The sequence below is a fragment of the Panthera uncia genome, chromosome B4 (assembly GCF_023721935.1).
Source record: "Panthera uncia isolate 11264 chromosome B4, Puncia_PCG_1.0, whole genome shotgun sequence".
Classification (NCBI taxonomy): Eukaryota; Metazoa; Chordata; class Mammalia; order Carnivora; family Felidae; genus Panthera; species Panthera uncia.
In genome coordinates, this window is record NC_064809.1 from 18,251,245 (window position 1) to 18,264,916 (window position 13,672).

Consider the following 13,672-nt stretch of genomic DNA (forward strand, 5'->3'; position numbering starts at 1 on the left):
TGATGTAGTTGGCATAGACATTTACAGACGAAGAAACTGATGGCGTGAGAGAAGAGGTGTGAGTCCTGACACATTTGTCTGTGGGACACGCTTTTTCCTTTTGTCAATTTATGTAATTTGAGATGCACTTGAAACTTGAACTTCATTGGGTTGCAGTTAATTTCATAGGTGAAATTATTCTAAGCCTGATGTGTCAGAGACCTCTACCAAGAGAAATCTGGGACTCGTGCTGGCATTAAACCTTTTCTCTCAGTAAGTTTACCCAGAATCTGGAAGCACCTTTGCACCACCTAATGCGCTGAGATGGGGTTTCACAGAATAACGGGTGGGTGTCAACTTTATTTCCCCGTGGCGGCTAATTCAGCAAGGCTCTTTTTGCAGGTTTGTAGCCAACTCATTGTACACGGTAGCTATCCATGTAAACACAAAGTTTGATATTATGCAACCCATCAAGTAAGGGATTGTTTCAAATTAGCATGACATTGATAGTGAGGACCCACAGCAAAATGAAAGAGCTCAAGGTTGCTCTTAGGACTTTCTGGAGGTGAAACCCTAGCCTTGATTCATTGTAAAGCCCTCCTCTAATAATTAACCATCCATAAACTCCTGAGCCTCCTTCCCTTTGAGCTGGGTCAGTTAGGCGAAAAAAAATGCATGTGAAAATACTGCAGCTCTTTGACAAAGAGTGACATAGAAACCTGGAGTGGTGTTATCATCACTCCAAAACACATGGTATTCTCCACTCCTGACTGTGCAGAAGACACTGCAATTTGACTTTGGTTTATACAACGGACTTTTCTCTGCACAGAGTAAATGCATTCATTTTCCTAGAACTAATTTTTGTAAAATCTTCTTAAAAATCAGAGAGTCATCTAAGGTAATACTTCAGAATCTTTTTTGATGAAACAACGACACTTCTCAGGACTAATTTTAATCCTGGAGTCCCTGATTGGTGGTTCGTGGCTGATTTATGATAGACACATTCAGAATCATCCTTCCATTCTATTAGCCGTGTACCGGTGCATGATTGCAGTATGCTGGTTCAGTCATGACCTTCACAATAGCTTTTCTTCATGGATACCACAGATTCCTTACCTTAGCTAAAGGATGCACTGCTTTTTGCAACACAATCCAGTAGTACAAGCGACAGCAATGCCTGTCTAATTTTATTTTATTTATTTTTTGATCTCATGTTGTTAGGAGGACAGAATTGATCTGTTTTTATATAGGATTGGGGACTCACTTCTTATATCACTTAGAAATGGAAATCTTGGTCATTAGCTACATTTTTTATGAATAACAGCAAGACTTTTTTTGGAAATAGATATATTTGGGGTCACAGCCCAATGGAGCAGAAGGCACAGAGATTTCCTGTATATTCTTGCGCCCAAACATGCATACCCTGCCTTACTGTCAACATCCTCCACCAGTGTGATACATTTGTTAAAACTGATTAACCTACATTGATAAATCTTACCACCCAAAGTCCGTAGTTTATGTTAAGAGTCATTGTTGATGTTGCATGGCTCTGGACAAATACATAATGGCGTGTATCTATCATTATAGTATCAAACAGAGTAATTGCACTGCCCTAAAAATTCCCTGTGCTCTGCCTATATGTCCCTCCCTATTCTCTAATCCTTGGCAACCTCTGATCCTTTTGCTGTCTCCCTAGTTTTGCCTTTTCAAGAATGCTAAATAGTGGGAATCACAGTATGCAGCCTTTTCAGATCGGCCTCCTTTACTTAGTAATATGCATTTAAGTTTTCTCCATATCTTTTCAGGGCTTGATAACTCATGTTGTTTCAGGGCTGCACAATATTCCATTGTCTGGATATACCACCACTTATCCATTAACCTCCTAAAGGACATCTTGGTTTGTTTGGGTTTTTTTAACTTTTATTTATTTATTTTTTTTGAGATGCCTCTTTAGCATCTAGTAGCAGGTTTTTACATTTAAAAAAAGCAATAAAAATTAGCTTCTTTATGGGACACCTGAGTGCCTCAGTGGGTTGAGCGTCTGGCTTCGGCTCAGGCCACGATCTCATGGTTCCCGAGTTTGAGCCTCACATCAGGCTTGCTGTTGTCAGCCTGTCAGTGCAGAGCCCGCTTTGAGTCCTGTGTCCTCCTCTCTCTGCCCCTCCCCTGCTTGCACTCGCCCAAAATAAATCAGTACTTAAAAAAATTTTATCTTCTCTGTTAATATTGGTAGAAGCAAGACAGAGGATTGTAAGGAAATAAACTAAGTAAACTTCATTCTACATGGACGTCATTTATATTGCAGAGGGGAGATTGAATCATTATACAGTATTCTTAATATCCATGCTATGGAACAAAGAACAGGAGACCTAGAAATCAATTTATCTCTCTGAATAATGAATCTGCTAAAATTTCAGGGTATTATTAGAAAAACTTCCTACCAGAGCATGCTTTTTTATTCCACTTGTATGTGCTTTAGCATATTTTTAAATCTAGAATTATTTATATTACATCTAATGATATAAATTCTCTTCTATGTAACCTATCTCTTCCACTTAATCTCCCACTTAATGAATAATAAGAAAATTTCAAATCTTCGCTCTTCACTTAGTAAATCACTTGATATGAGTATCAGTAGTAGATTCTATAGCAATCAGGCCTGCAGTGGGTAATTGCTGAGTTCCATTCCTTTTTCTAAATGAATCTAGCCAAACCAGGAAAGAGGACACACTATTTATCTTGTAAACAACAAAAAGAGAGGGAAGAAGTTTTCTTCAACTGCATAAATACGCAGTTGCACTGGTATGTGTGGCTTTCTAATGTTCTTCATTCTTGTTCGTGTTGTTTTGGAGGACAGACGGCCGCTTGACTTTTTTGAAGGTCAAAACTGGGTGGAGAAATTGGCTCCTGGACTAGCACAGTGTACTGAAGGCAGGGCAGACATTAAGCCTTTTTAATGTAAAAGCGACCCTTTTAGGCAATGATTTTAGGCAGTTCCAAGGACAGCTAAAACCCAGTGGATTAAAATATTTATGCAGCTCTGTTTCTTTCTGCCTCCCATTTCTACACGGCTTCTCCTGTGATTCCTATTATTTTCCAGAGTTCAAGGTTTAACCTAGTTCTCCAGAGCCTCGTTGTTCAAAATACGGTCCACAGACCAACGACAGAATCCCAGGCTCCATCATGGACATAGAATCAGGATCTGCATTTTAACCTCCCCCTGGTGAATTTTGTGCCTGTTTGAGAAGCAGTTATAGATTTTCCTGAGTACCTTGTTTGCCCATCACTCCAATGAGTAATTCCAATATTCACAATAGAAAAGACAATCGTCAATTATAGGGTAAAAAATCAGTACAAATTTGTCACTGTTGTGTGTGTCTAGCAATTTGCCATAAAACTGTGTCTTCTTGTGGATTGACAAAGCAAGAAAGAATAGAAGGTACTGCTTTGAGATTCGGGTGAGTATAATTCAAATTCCAAAAATAATTCAGGTTCCCATTATCCCTAATTCCCATTATGTACCCGTATCTCAAGGCTCACCGTTGCTGGTTGTGAGGCATATGGACACCACAGTGAAAGGTCTGGTATCGAGGTGGGGATACTTATGAAAGGCATGAATATTGGCCTGACAGGTACTAGGATAATGACCCTGAATGGTCCAGTTAGCCTCAGTGCGGGAACAGAAAATTAACCTGACCTCTGAAGACCCAGGCCCAGGTGTCAGCCAACTAATGACTGGCAGTAGAATTTTAGACCATGCACTGTGCCCACTTGTGATTGGATTTCTTCACTCATAAAACTGGAACAGTAATAGTGCCTTCCGTAAGTCCAGGGCTATTGTGAAAAATAAAGTAGGTAGTAGAAAGCACTTGTCAAAGTTATGCAGGCAGATAAGGAATTAAAACAAGGTTCCAAATATTTGAACAAATATTTTCCATTTCAGAATAGAATCAGAACCAATATCCACGGACTACTTTATGTTTTCCTTCATGTTTCACACATAACTTTGGAAGGTGGCCCAAAAGTATGAACATGTGACCTTTCAGTCCAGAGACACAGAAGAAATAGAATTCCGCAGGGTTTTACTGACAGCAGTGTTTCTCTGAGTATGGTTCTCTGATCTACCTGCCTCAGAATCCCCCAGGATCTTTGTGAAGGGATGCGACGTGAGGACTCTTCAGGAGCATTCCGTGATTCTGTTGCGTTCTGAAGTTTGAGAAGCTAGTCTGAGTGGATGTTTGCTGTTAATGTTAGGAAAAATACAGAAATTTATTAAAGTTCAACTTAAAGCCTTTTGCTTTTACAACAGCTATCTGTAAATGTCTCCCATTCATATTTATTCTTATAAAAAGAAATACATCTGCCTTTTTTTTCTTCTGAGATGGTGTTGTTTATTCATTCATTCCACAAGGATTTGGTGAGCATCTTCTAGAAGATCTATTATCTGTCCAGGAAACTAACTTCATAACTATTTGCATTCCTAGTTATTAGGGCAGTGAATACATTGAAAACAATCTTTGGTTAGACTTCTGGTAGAAATGTAAATTTCCTATGAAGTTTCTGCATATGGACAGTAAGACACTCTAAACTTCTTGTCTTTGATTTTAACTTAACCCAAAACTGTGTTTCTCTCTACCTACTGGAATACTAAACAAAAAGAGTTGAGGGCAGAATAAATCGAGTTACTTTCTTCTCCTCATGCCACACTTTCACGTGTGGAATTTAAGTGTACAGTCGATCCTTGAACAATGCAGAAGTTAGGGGCATCGACACTGCTTTTATAGCCAAAAATCCCCGAATTGCTTTTTACTCCCCCGAAACTTAACTACCGATATCTTCTTGTTGACCAGAAGCCTTGTTGATAACAAACACTTGATTAACACATATATTGTATGTAATGTGTATTATATACTGTATTCTTACGATAAAGTAAGCATAAAAAGTGAGAATAAAAAGTTAAAATCATAAGGAAAATACATGTATAGCACTATACTGCAAAAAGTCTACATCTAAGTGGACCCATTCGGTTTAAACCCAGTTCAAACTTTTTCTTCAGAAGTCAACTATTCTACTGTAGTGGAGATTATTGAAGTGAATTATAGTAGAAATTGTTTGTTTTCCTATTTTCATGTATATTGATGATGTTACATGTGGAAAATTCACAGTCAAATATTTCATGTGTCTCACTAAATACATGAAATGGGAAATTGATGACTCTGGACAGGTAAATTGTTAGTCACCTGTCAGCCTAATTACTAATTTTTCTTCTCACGGTCCACTCTTTTTGCTAAGAGCTCATAGGAATTGGTCAACCCCTTACTGAATGAACACCATTAGTCTTTCTATATGATAACTGAACATCTTCAGAATAAAAACATCCACTTTTTTTTTTTTTACTGTTACCAGTTTAGCCAAAGGGTATGAAAATGTATCTTAGACTCCTAGAAACCATTCTTAAGAGCATAGTGGAGGTGATCTTTTAAAAACATGTGTTAGATCATGCTCTCCCCTGGTTAAGCCTTTCCAATGCCTTTCCAACTCTCTCAGACTAAAATCCAACTTCCTTACACTCTGCAAGGCTTATACCTCAGCCTTCTCTCCGTCTACCCTGCCTAGGCTGCCTCTACTCCAGACACACTGGTCCCCCTTCCAATTTTCCAGTAGGGTGCTCATTCTTGCCTGGGCCTTTATTCTGGCTGCTGTTTCTATATACCACTGGAAAGCCTTTGGAAAGTTTGAAGCTAGAAGGTCACATGATCTGATTTTGAATAAATGAATGCATAAAAGCCTTTACAATGAATTGAAGAGAAAACACTTTTATTTTTTCCTCAAACAAGAACCTAGATAGGCATTTTGTAGAATGCTTTGGAATGTTTTAAATGTCTGATACTGGTAAATGTATTGCAGACTGGTGCTAGATCTTTCTAATTGTACCCACAATGAGTTTAAATATGGTAGACTTAGGATTAGCATTCTCGGTGTGGACCTGAATTTAAGCTTAGAGACAGAAATTTACATATAAATAGAAAATTAAATCAGTTTTCTAAACAGGTATTTTTGAAAATCCAATAACAGGTTAACAAATTTAAGGTTTATACAAACACAGAGAATATTTTTGACTTAATTTTAATTAAGCTTCATGAAGTATTTGATTGATAAGTGAGAAAGGAAGAAAGCATTCTCTTGGCATTCTAAACAGCATGGAAGGATATTGATGGCTTTAAAAAAATAATCCCGGACTGCCTGTTTGTTACCTAGCCAAGTAATTCATAGCAAAAGGCAGGTGAAAACACTTCACTCTAGAACAGCATGTCGTGAGATGTGAGACATTATGTAAAGTTAAAACGAGAACAAGCTGATCTGTTTTCTCCTCTTTATTCACATGTCATTCTTTAGAAGTAATAGACTCGAAAGTTCGCCTCAGAGCATTTTGCTCTTCCTCTGGGAAATGTGAAAGAAAATTTTGTGTGTAGAATAAAAACATGTTAATGTGTGTTAATTTATTCTTGTAAACATGCAGGAGTCTTCAGTTTGAGTGGGACTGGAGTTCAAGTCAAATTGTGATTTCTGTATGTAAATGTTACAAGTGCTCATGGGTAGTTATCACCAATTTTTGAAGTGGGAAGTGGTTGAAGGTGAAAAAAATTATATATCTTATAGCTCATAGATATATAAAATTATATATTTATAACTCTCCCCCCCCTCTCTCTCTCTCTCTATATATATATATAAACACACACATATATATATAGTTCATAGATATCTCTTAATTTTCTCTTTTCAAGTACTACCATTCTTGGGTTTATAGTAATTGAATTATGAAAGGAGTAAAGCCATTATGATGGTTTCAATAATGAGTGGAAGGTTAAGACCTTTTTGCCCAGAGAGCATAGAAAACGGTCCTAGATGGAGACATGTGGCAAATCACAGCAGATCACACCTTCACAGAATAAATAACCACGTGTCACTTTATCTGCAAAGGGATTCTCTCCACTTTAACCAACTCCCCAACTAATTTTTATACAACGTTGCGGCCATTCTCCTAAATACCTCTGATTAAGACCTCTTTGCTTTCTTTTTACCTCTGCTAGTTTGTCAGAAGGCTTGTCTGGCTTTTCAGAGTGATGTGTTCGCCAAAACATATTTTTATGCCAACTTCATACCCTTAGTACCATAGCCCCTTCCTTCCTTTTGGTGTCCAGGGTGCCATAAAGACATGTTTGGCTTCAATTTGATTGAAATGTTTAAATATTAAGGTACATGGGCCTCCTTCTTTATTCTATTGTAGGTTGATTCTCTGGGATTTGATGTTATATTATTTTTATTTGTCTTGATTTTTTTGTTAACAGAAAATAAGGGGAAGAACTAGAATTGTAACTTTCATCTTATATCTTATTCCTTTCCCCCAGCTCTATCTTGTTTAAAATTTAGATTCCCATCATCAAATAATCACCCTTTCTCTCCTCATGGCCTTTACTAATGATGAATAAGTTTATTGCTTTTGTTCTTGGTTTGGAAGCTACCCCCCCCCCTCATTTATGGAGTATGTTTCCCAAAGACAAATGCTAAACATAAAGATACAGGAAACCATGTTTGTTGAGTTTTAAACTGTACAAAAGCAACTGAGCAACGTACTGCTCTCATATCTCAGGGAAAGTTGTGTCAATTTCAACAAAGTTGTTTCTGACAGATTTATATGATAAATGAGTTCCTGAAAATTGCGTATAGATTTTTTTTCTAAACAATTCTTTAAGTTAAAAAAAGTTCCATATCCCACAGAAAAGATTTGAGTAAGATAATCAAGACTAGAAACACAGGAAAGAATATTGACTCATTAGCAATCAAAATTAAAAGGAGATTCCATTTTTTTTTAATCTACCAAGTAAAAAAAGAATTGGGGGGTAGGGGGGATATCATTAAGTTATTGAGAAAACATGGGATACCCGTCTTCATGTCCTGCTGGTGCGTGTGTAAACTGATAACAATCTGAGTGCCAGGGAGTCCAAATCCCTCTTTCAGAAATTGTTCCTGAGAAAAGAAATGAGAATGATGTAGCCTTTAGTATCAACGTGAAAGTTCAACAATTGAGGATTCGTTTATGGTAGGCGTTAATTTTTAATTAAATTTAGTATATAGTCAAGAACATGGGAAAATATTTATTCTGTAGTGCTGAAATAAATAAGCTATACACAGGTAGACACACACATACACACACAAACACACTTTCTGGTACAAAGACACAAGGAGACCTGCAGAGAAATATCCAGGAGGGATATTCACTAAGGCGGTAACTCTGCCTCTTGCACCTAGAACAAAAGGGTAGATATTTAAATTTTTTTCCTATTTTCTTTTTAATTATTTAAATTTTCATATTAGATGAAAGATAATATTTTACTTTAATAATATTTTAAAGTCGTTCAGGTTATTCACTCTTTTTTAGGAACAATGATTTCATTGTTATAAAATGGGGGACGCTTACTATAAGGAAATTGTATAACTTCTATCATTTATGGATTACTTTTTCTGAACCGGAACAAGTTTTCGTAAATCCATGTTTTCAGACATTGCATATGTGTAAATAAAGGAAAGAATGCTATCTTAGTATTGTTGTGAGCACTAGTGAATACGCACAACGTAATTTTTCACAATACCCCAGTGAGTAGCATTTGCCCAATAGTGGAAGTTTTAGGTTTTTAATTATGTTATGCAATTCAGATTTTTTTTTGGTTGTGTACTAAAGCCGGCACACCCGTAGAAGGGAGGTTTTGCATGAATGTATATTACAGTAAGTACTTAAAGCAGAGACTTTTGCAATTTGTCTGTACGGGTAAAAAAATCAGTTACTAAAAGATAAATTCAAGGAAACGAGAGAATGAACAATTGCATTCTAAAAGTCGCAGTTGCTACTAATTAATCTCTAAGCGACTGAAGGGTTGCTTCGGATTCTGTCTCACTTTGGTAGCTTAAATCCTCAACTGTGGTTTGTATATTTTAGGAATCTATCACAGAAATTTAAATCTAATTTTAGTACAGTTTTCACTGTCTTACTTTTCTTTTTAATGTAATTTTGTTGATTGTGGTTTATTTACAATGTTAGTTAAATTTTGTAATCAGCATAAATATATGCAATCATGCAATTTAATTAGGGAACGTTATTTAGGAAAGTAATGACAAAATCCAGACATTCATAACATTTTAGAAATTCTTGAGAACTTTCTTTTAAAATGGTTGCTTGAATGAATGGTAGTTTCGATTCAAATTTAAGTATTTCTCTTTTTCAAAACAAGTGAAAAAAAATCTTGTCAAAATCAGTGAGCAAAATATCATGTTGAAAGTATGATACAGTGTGTGAAAGACCAAAATATCTTAACTAAATTTATACTAATGGTCGAACTTTCAATTTCCCATCATGTTCTCAGCTTTTGATGTAGTTTCCCATTTTTGTGACAGAGGGTCTTTGGAATATGATTTTTTTTAAGTAAAAATCATAGGTTTATATAGAGAAATACATTTTTTTCTATCTCAAGATAGTTCACCTCCAATACTAGTTTGAGTTCATCGTAAGGGGGGCCTGGATAAGTGGAAGAATTATGCAAGTCATTGGCTAGTAAATACTCAAAAAGTACTTCATGAAGGATATACATCTTTGTGTATAAAACATTTCATATTTAAGTATAAATAACAGTGTCAGTTTTGTTTAAAGAATTATATACTTTCTGCTGTAACTAATATTTATGAATCCTTACTTCACAAAGCCTTTGCTATTCAGAAGCATAAATCTTTTTCCTGTGACTTTTTTTGAGAGAACTTTTTTGTAAAGTTGTTTGGAGATTTCAAAGCTAAGTAGTTTTGCCCATTGCTTTATGGCCCTAAGGTAGTATAAAGGTATATTTCATTAAATATATGAATCCAATGTGAGAAACAGAATAATGGGAAGATTCTTTTCTCTTACTGTATTAATCTATCTGAAAATTTTAAAGGATTTTGGCGTTATAGTGTTGTAACACTGATGTTTTTTTATTTGATGAAGTTCATATATAGAAAAAGAGGTTAGGAAAGTATAGGAAATTGCACAGAGTTTGGCAGGGATGCTTTAAGTTTTCTCAAGAAATACCCCAACATAGCTAAGTATTCAAGGATAAAAATTTACCCAGAGAAATGAAATTGTCTTAAGCAAGAGCCGCCATGATGGAAAATGCCGGGTCACCACTCCAACTATGCCATGACCCTGGGCCGTTTTAGTGAACAGTAACAGAAAGGAACACAAGGATGAAGAAAGGCATGACACCTTTCCTTGACAAGCTCATGGTTGTTTGTAGAGAAATGGCATTTAATCAATAATGACAACGAGAAGAACACGGCAATAGGTTTGGGTAAAGCTCTATGAGAGCACTTTAAAATAACTCTCCCTGAGAAACTTATATATTGGTAGTGATGAAAGACTTCACCAAGTCAGCATATTTGGATTTGACCTTCAGAAAGCAGAGATTTAGGTTTTGTCTCCCTCCCTATAGAAGTAAAAGGACAAATTTAAAAAAACTTGCTGCTTCTGTCCTGTATAGCACAGAAAAAAGTACTGGTAATATTATAATGTATTTCTTTCTCATTTTTTCCTTTTGTGTATTTGTATATATATATTTTTTCTTTTTTTACCTAGTTCAAATCATACTACATATAGTTTTTTATACTTGTTCATAAATCCCTTCTTGCATTTCAGAATATTTCCAGAGTATTAAATCCTAGAAAACTTTTGCTACAGATTATAAATTTGCCAATATGAAATTTTGATTAAAATTAGAATCTCCCAATAATAGAGTACAATACTTCAGAAAAATTCTCTATGGAATACTGACAAGTACAATTTACAATAAATCTTTGTGAATGTAGTATATTAAAGAATTGTGTTGAATTTCTCTTTTTATTATTTTTATTATTTATTTTTTCTTATTTATTTCTTTAGAGAGTGAGAGAGAGTGTGAATGAGGGAGAGAGAAGAGAGAGAGATTCTTAAGCAGGGTCTATGCTTAGCATGGAGCCATACACAGGGCCTAATTCTAGGACGCTGGGATCGTGACCTGAGCCAAAATCAAGAGTTAGATGAGCAACCCAGGCGCCCAGAATTTCTGTTTTTATGATGTTAAGTACTTGAGCATTTATTAGTGTTTACATTTCCTTTGCTGTGAGTTATCTATTTATGACATTTTTATTTTTTTGAGGACTAATCTTTTAAAAAATTATTAGGTTAGATTTATTTGTATATATTCAGATAAACCATACATGATTGCCATTTTATAGATCAAAACATTGAATAGATGTGCACATAGTATTAACCTCGATATGTGCTATTGATGTTTTATTCTGCTGGCCTTTTAAATTTATATAAAACTGAAAGAAGACTTTTCTTTTTCTGTCTGACATTAAGTGGCTGTCTATCGTGTTTGTGTTTTGTGTAATAACTGAGTCTCAAAGTTGAATATATTAAATCTGTATTTTGTTTACCCCATATTTTCAACCCTCGCACAAAACAGGGAGCCCCAAAATATAGATTTTGTGGTTGTATGTTTCACTTTTTATCTAGGAATGGTATTCAACACTTAACAACTAATATGTGGTTAGTCCTAATGGGAACAAACCACACCTTAGGGCTGAACCCAGATCTGGTGTTTATTCCTTACTTGTTGGATTAAATTGAAAGCATTTCTCATTATTTTGGGGGCAAGTTGTTAGTTTGTCCTGGTTAAACTTTATAATCATTCAAATTTCAGAAAAATACTGCTGGGTTTGAGTCTAAGAATATGGAATGCCTTACACTAACTAAAGTCATCTTTTTTTTTAATTTTTATTTATTTTTGAGTGAGACACACACACACACACACACACACACACACACACACACACAGAGTGCAAGCAGGGGAGGAGCAGAGAGAGAGGGAGACACAGAATCCGAAGCAGGCTCCAGGCTCTGAGCTGTCAGTACAGAGCCCAACGCGGGCCCGAACTCAAAAACTGTGAGATCATGACCTGAGCCGAAGTCAGACACTTAACCGACTGAGCCACCCACGCGCCCTAAAGTCATCTTTTAATAAAAATGCAGGCCCACAGTAACTTTATATTTATAACCTTTGGGCTACAACTTTAAAAAAAAATAAACAATAAAGATAATTTTGTTATCTTTATAACAATTGCGTTATTGACCACTTACCCAAGTCCACACAAACCTCTAGAGAGCATTTAACCTATAGAAATTTGGGACCATGTTGAAAATGGTGTGATTTGATATAAATCAGATGAAACTTAAAAGACCGTATGATAGAAATGCATACATTGCCTGTCATCTGTCATCATTGGCTAAGTCAGCCTGTGTTCTGGGCTCAACATTGGGCCGTTATGGATTCTGACCCCACAAACTGAATATGGTCGGATGACTGTATGCAGTGAGATTAAGTGTATCAGACATCTGGCAGCCATAATTTAATCGAAGACCCTCAGTGATTTGGGCCCTAGGCATTTGGATGTAATGTTTGACACTGGGCACCATTATCCCAATCGATTCCATCTGGCCTGGTCTGGCTCAAAAGACTCAATTTTTTTTTTTTTTTTTTTTTTTTTAAGAGAAGCTATTGGCCATGACTAGTCCTTGTTTACAGAATTTCCCATCTCCCTTGGCTGATAGAGTTACACTTTTCATGCATTGAGGCTTAGCTTTTTTTAGTGCAGAGCCCTGATTTTAAAACCAGCCATTCTGAATATAGGCAGCAAGGGTAGTTTAGGACGGCTGATGATAAACGGAAGTGTTAAGGTATTTTTACCAAATAGTTTTACTTTTTTACTGTGCTATAGAGACTCTAAAGTCTCGTAATACATGAATTTTCACAACTTAAGTAGTAAATTGGAAAACAAATGCAGACTATTTAATATATGATGGCAAATAGACTAAAACATGTTAACAAGATACTTAGCCAGCCAGTAGATGATAGGGTTTTTTAAATTATTATTATTTATTTTATTTTATTAATTTTTTTTTCAGATGACCAGATCTTTATAGCTGGGAAGGACCAGAAAGGCTATAAAACTGCCCCCTTTCATTTCACAGATAGTAGGAGGTCACAGGTCACATACCTAAAATTTCCATGTGGTTTCTGGGTTCATGATGTTGTGTTTTCTACAGAAGATCTCAGGGACTTCATTAAAAGATAGATTCTCAGATTTAATTAAATGCTATTTACTCTGTTTATAGATTATTTATAAATGATTGTGGTTCTTGTGGAAATGAGTTTATTTTCTAAATCTGATAGATTTATCTGAAACATCAGTGGAAGACCCAAGTTCTTTGATGATCATCTTTTTTATTACAAAATAGGAGGTTAGCAACCCGGTGAAACACGTGTGAAGTCTACTTGAAGGAATTCAGTTTTTCTTTTCAATTTCTCCTAGGCAGTTAATAGAAAATCCTCAAATAACCAAAAAAAAAAAAAAAAAATCAATGATTCATTTTCAAGTACGTCCCAACCTTTCAAGATATAATGAAAATATAATTAATATTAGTGTGCTATTACTTCCTGCTCCTTTTTTTTCTTTAACATTGGTTCATTTCCTCCCTTTTGCAGTCAACCTGATGGGATACCATATTCCTTTTTTGCTTTCAGGTGCTAAATTTTTTATGGATTTTTGCTTTTTTAAACAGCATATTTTG

General features: G+C 35.6%; 1 protein-coding gene across 1 annotated transcript in view; it reads left to right on the forward strand.

Annotated features, from left to right (window-relative positions):
* Nucleotides 1-13,672, forward strand: part of PLXDC2 (plexin domain containing 2) — a 446,547-nt gene that overhangs the window by 147,570 nt on the left and 285,305 nt on the right. The window lies entirely within an intron of this gene.